Raw genomic sequence first — 6,330 nt, 5'->3', positions numbered from 1 at the left:
CGCTGCTTTTATGCTGATGTTAAGGTGCACCGGATGGTACAAAACAGTCCCGGACAGCCCATTAAAACAACGCATGCACGATACTAATCAAGATTAGGCACTTTAGAAACTTCAACTTTAAGCGAAATAGAAAAAAGAAGACAAATTATATAGAGAACTCCAACGTTTGTAATGCTATCACTGGCGCACAAGAAAGTCAATTACGATGCAAAGAATGATACGTGAAAGACATTCAAAAGGAATTTCGCCAAGATATATATATATATATATATATATATATATATATATATATATATATATATATATATATATATATATATATATATATATATATATATATGTATATATAGGTACATACATAACCTGCAAGCTCAATATATAAAAGAGTTAAGAGTTCGAGCTATATCGTTGGAAGGGCAGAACAGGTTTTCATCGTGTCATAACGGCATGGCCATAAAGACCCTTAAAACGTGGAAGCCACTGACAAGGTCGATCCAGTAAAAAAGAATTCATAAAATAAAAATATGAAAGAAAAATGACCCGGACGTGATTCGAACACGCAACCTTCTGATCTGGAGTCAGACGCGCTACCGTTGCGCCACCGAGTCCTACGTTTAGGCCCGCACATCTGTATCCAGTAGATCTTCCTCCCGGTTGTGTTTGGCAAGTGAGTGGCGGTGTGATCACGGAATGCTTGCCGGTGGGCATGAAATTGGAAAACTTAAAACGATCGAGTTCGACTTGCGTGAGCAGAGTGCCAGAAATAGGTCGCCCCTCAGAGACTTTCGAAGTATTGGCCATCGCGGGCTAGCGAGGGCGTAGGGCCACTCGGAGACACAACGGAAAGACAAATGGAACGACAAGGCCAGGGGCCCATTCGGGGAAGCCGTCCAGGCGAAAAGAAAGGTTGCTGAGTGAAGGAAAGAAAGCCAACTGCTTCCTGACAAAAAAGCCAAGAATATAAATTGTCCCCTGAAGACCAGAAGGCACGAACAAAACGAAAGGGGGCAAGATGTCTTTGCGCAGCGTGAACAGTCGAAACAATCGGATTGGTGAATTGTGTTATTGCAAATGAATAATAATAATAATAATAATAATAATAATAATAATAATAATAATAATAATAATAATAATAATAATAATAATAATAATAATAATAATAATAATAGGGTTTCAAGTGGAAATATAGATTAAAATATTGAGGGACGAGCTGGCCGCATTGTTCAGAATCCATGCTGCTTTCAGTCATATCGTTACGTTTCTTGATGCACCAACTTACGCGCGATGACAGCAGATTTGGAGGGGCCATACCGCCTTTCGCAGCTTCCCAAATGACGTCATTATCGCTGAAGTCCTGCGAATGTGTCGCCGTTGAGGAGCTTTGTAGGCTATTTATTCAACTTTACAAAGCACTGATTATTTTACTTTTTGTTGCGCTCTTCACGCTACCGCAGGCATTCGCTCTACAGTTTTCACTATTCGTCAGAATTGTCGTTCAATTTACGTTATAATTTTACCACGGTTCTGCTTTCGAAGCCTTTTCCTTCTCTCTCGTTATTGACAGCAGCATGTAGGCCAAATGCAGACCGTCAAGTCTCCGCACATTTCAGTCAAAAGTTCATTTTTTGCCCGATTGTTTACGCAGTGTTAAGACAATTCTTGTACTGAAAGTCAGGAATGGAAAGGACTCAGTCAAATTTTCTAGGATCTTCGCCAGTAAAGCTCTTGAATTCTAACCAAATGATCATCAGGCACCACCGACGTATCACATTTTCTTCGCTAACTACAGTCCTTGATCAGCTTAGTCTTTTTTTACGCGGAAGATTTGTCCTCGGTTGTCACTTTTCTTTGACAAGTTAGAAAGGCTTAATGGGAGAAGCTTCAAGGCGAGGCAATGTTCCCATTCTCTCCTCCTTCAATAAATGGCAGAATTCCAAGCGACAATATTGGAGGCCACTAACAGAAGAGAGCTTGAAGAATATGTTTCATCAATGAAATATGATATGAATTAAAAAGAATAATAAGTAACTCTGCGGCAAATGGAGTGTCTATGGCAGTATTCGCACAATCAGCCGTTTCCGTAGAACCAAGTCCATAAAGCCAATGCGCCATTCTATGACACTCGCGGAACGCGAACAAATGGCTTCTCCCTGCAATGTACTGTCCCGACAGTGGACCGTAAATAACGTTTGTTGCAGTGAGGATTGCACCGTTTCTCTTCGCTCTTCCCTTTCCTCGCGTGACTCAAATATATGAATAAATGTCCTGATTTGTCATCTTTCTCTCAAGTTTTTTTTTTCTGCTTTTGAAACCGCACGAATGACCATACAGTACTCTTAAGAGGACGAACTAGGCGCATTTGAAGGGGGGGCACAAACGCCTGCGTTAATACGGCCGCCCGTGTCCTGCAGAGCGTTCATTTCATAGTTCATTTCCTCCTTGGCTTACCAGCAGGAAGACGCGTCCTATGAAAAGCAGATAAAATGGTCAATAGCGTAACTCGAAGAAGTCATGCCATGTCGCAAAATCTGGTTGTTCATACAATAGGCGAAAACAGGACATAAATTATGTTACACAAGGCACAGGCACATGAATGACGAAACCAAGTGTTCACATTCAATGACGATTCAGAAGTCTTGTATTGGTATGAAGAAGTACGACACTCGAGCCGTTACAGTTGGCAGGAAAGAAATAGTGTCGAGCGCGCACAGAGCAGCCGATGGCGAGACACGGGATTTTCGGTGCAGAACTAGCCCAATGGAGCAGATGTTTCGGGTGAGGCTATACGTTTGTGTTGCATGGCGTATCATCCACGAGCGTGACGATCTCGCTCCTTACATAACGAGGACCTCGGTTTCGACAGCCTGCACGCGTCATGAGGTTGCGATGGACAGTTCGTCAGAAGTCGCCTGTTCATGTGACGCCTGCACGTGAAGAATGTCATCCGCGGCAGTGGCCGTGAGAGGCTCAGGCTTAACACTTCAGATGCTGATCTCGTACACACATACCCAAGAAAGTTGACGGGAGAATGGCGCCACTGCTGTAGTTTAGTTGGTAGAGCAGCGCATGCGTGATGCAGTGGAACTTGTGACTTCGGCTTCCACCCACGACAAGTTGTCTCTTAGCTTCTAGGGTATTTCTACGTTTAGTATTTCTATCCTACGGTACTTCTACGCTTCAGTTAAGCATAGCAATTAATTTTATCTGTGCTTTCTCCGACTCAGTTATCTATTTTCTTTACATGTTTGCTTGTATGTACCAGGAGTTATGTGCAAAATGCTTCAAAACGCAGCTGCTTTTATACGTCCGGCCTGCGCAGAACACCGAGAGGTGGTGCTTTGTTGCCATGTAACCACGGTAGACGAGCGTATTAATCACACAGCTTTTTTGGGTTAAGACATCGAACATCTTGCTCCCACTGGTTGGACCTGAGTTTGAATCTTGATCCGACAAGAGTTCTGCACGTGGAAGTGAGACAAAAAGACGCGCATCCTAAAACCACGTGCCCTTGCATGCATGGAATGAAGATAATAAGGATTTGTTTCACACATTAAAGCTATAACATAACTTGCATGCATTGTACCTAAACTTGATTTTGCCACCTGGTTATCGTGTTTCAAGCATTGATGCGTCTTTACCGCATTTTACCAGAACTTCAGCCATCAGAACCACCCCGGTTGTGCATTGCAAAGCGCAAAAACAATAATTAAACTGGAATCTTTCGAATGCGGCGATAAGAAACGCTAAACAAGGCGCTATTAAGAAAAGAACACATCAGTGAACCGCTAGCAGCGAAGAGAGGCGAAGCTAAGTTCAAGAAAACGGAATTTATTTTCTCGCTTCTGTCTCGCTTATACGCACATAAAAAGCAGCAACTTCCCTTTCCAAAGGGAACTCCTCGACTATATTTCGCACTTATCTTCACGAGGTTGCTCATTACGATGCGAAAATTTGTGGAGGATAAAGAGGCGGAAAGAATCAAACAAATACAACAGGGACGTTGCAATAACGCAATAAGGCACAGCCAGCAGAAAGCGGAAGTGTAAAACTGCATGGAATTCAATTAGGGAAACGAATCAGGCGGTCGGGCCGCTTGTTCTTGACATAAGCCAGCCTAGTACGAGCAGATCACCGAGCTCATTCAGCTGGGTTGCGTGGTTAAAGTTCTAAAATGCAGACCGTAAACAATAAATAACCGGGCAAGTTCATGCGAAAGTTTGCTGACGGAAGTCATAAACTGAGTGCAGTGTTGATACCATGAGCTACTACCTGCAGCGTGTGAACGAAGTTCAGTTTTTATGACAGCAGCATGAGTCCATAGATAGCAAAATCTACGGGGCGCGGGGGGAGGGGGGTAGTAAATGAGCGAATATAGAAAAGGGAAGGGTTAATGACTGTACGTCTGGTCTACAGCACTAAAGGTCAGTCCTCATTAGTACTAAGTATTCTCAGGTTCATTCCAGGCACATCGCGGCAGTTCTTTAGGTAGGTTTCTGTTTCTCATCGTTCCGGGCCATTTTTTCATATTATATAAAATCAACCATCCGATGCTGGGATCGCGGTTGAACTCCCCCAGCGCAACAGCTCGACGCTCTAACCATTACTAACGCCAGCTAGTTTTTGAGACGAATGGCACGTGCAGTAGGTCCCATAGCGCGAGTGAGAGCTCTATTGGAGGATGGGCCCGTGCAGGCTGTTACGGAACAGGTTGTTTTATATATATTTTGTAGCTTATCTGACCTCGGTCTGAGCGCATAGTTTAGTTTGCACCAGGTACGAAAAGCGCTTGACACTGCCAGCTTTTGCGTGTCATATACCTGGTGTTTCAGCGAACACTTTAATTTTTTTAATTGCCTGTAGCCGATAACACAATTCTAGCCCGCGAGCTTGTCTACTCGAAGAGGCGGTCATTACTTGCACAGACAATTTAAGTGCGTAACCTGCTAACTAAAGAAAAAATAGTAATGAAGTGTCTAACTAATTGGCTTATGGCACATATGGCAATTTACAAATTCAAGTTCGCAAGGCGGATCCCCTTGGAACGAATTCTCAGGATGACACCAGTTTCGAGATACAAATTCCCGTACTTTCAGAGAAAGGCATTGGCGTTCCAGCTACTTTTGTGCTTAGATGCATAAAACGACGTTTTGTTAAGAAATTAAGTGCAACGACAGTGCATCTTACCGCAAGTTTGACGGCGCATATCTTGTCCATGTTGTCATCCACACAATTCTTTTGAACTGAACATGACTTGCATCCTCACCCGCTGGAATTTGTAAATTCATATTTGTACCATAACATAATTGGTTAAGAACTTAAGTATTGAATGTTTGTTAATTAGTCAATTATGCATTTCACGTTCTTGTGCAAGCAATGTCCGCCTATTCGAGTAGATCAGCTCATGGACTAGAATCGTGCTATCTGCGAAGGCAACCTTGAAAAAAAATTTCGAGTGCTCCCTGAAACCCCCTGTATTTATTAGATGCCTTCCACACCATCGAAGACCTCGCCATAATTATAGTACTACATAGATCGATTACGTTCGCGTCTCTTCGTTAATATATGGTAAATATAATGTATTGATGATAGTAGTTGAATGTAGCACTGTTAGACATAATCTATAGCAAAGTTTGAGAGCTTTAGCACATCGTGGAGCCATGGCCTTACGGTCTTAAAAACAGCATATTTTCTTAATGGTTTTTACGCGATGCAACTATTTCGAAAGTACAGCAAGTTGCTCTCACTTAACCATTGCGTTTTCTTTTCATTAGGGGGTGGGTAAACGATTTGCGCTTTGCTTTAGCTGAGCAGATTCGCCTTCTCGTCACGTTTACGAGGCACTATAGGCCGCTCATATCTTAAAGTGACACCACTCCAAGTCGTGAGCACTGCCACGTGCCAGAAACACTTGCGTACTTGTTTGGCATTTATCCTGCATTCACGCAAAAGCGCAAGTAGCTAGTCTCTTCGATCGCACATGTCGATAGCAGATTGCTTTCAGACGAGTCTGGTCTGGGCGCTTGGCTTCTAGCAAACAGCCTAGCCGAGGTTATAAGGGCAAGTCTAGCATTTTTACAAGCAGTTCGACTACAAAACGCGCTACTCGAGACGGGGCTAGGCAGTGCCCTTGCATTTAGGCACTTCTTTGTCTTGATCATTATGATCATCGTCATTTCTTTCCTCCACTTTTCCCAACGTGGAGTAGCAGGCCAGAGAAAGCTACAGCTCATTTGGCAAGGACGAACATTAGCGTTAACGTTCAGTCCTTTTATGATCTTCCTTCGGCGAGAATCTTCACGCAGGTCACGAATGTTTCAATTGCACTGTAGT

At 43.2% G+C, this 6,330-nt stretch overlaps 1 non-coding gene across 1 annotated transcript; it reads right to left on the bottom strand.

Moving 5' to 3' along the window:
- Positions 1-536: 536 nt before the first annotated feature.
- Positions 537-608, bottom strand: TRNAW-CCA (transfer RNA tryptophan (anticodon CCA)). The gene has a single exon. It is a non-coding gene; the product is annotated as a tRNA-Trp (tRNA).
- Positions 609-6,330: the final 5,722 nt, after the last annotated feature.

The sequence above is a fragment of the Dermacentor variabilis genome, chromosome 6, assembly GCF_050947875.1.
Source record: "Dermacentor variabilis isolate Ectoservices chromosome 6, ASM5094787v1, whole genome shotgun sequence".
Taxonomy (NCBI): domain Eukaryota; kingdom Metazoa; phylum Arthropoda; class Arachnida; order Ixodida; family Ixodidae; genus Dermacentor; species Dermacentor variabilis.
The sequence above is the reverse complement of the archived record's forward strand: the minus strand, read 5'-3'. Positions and strand labels throughout refer to the sequence as shown.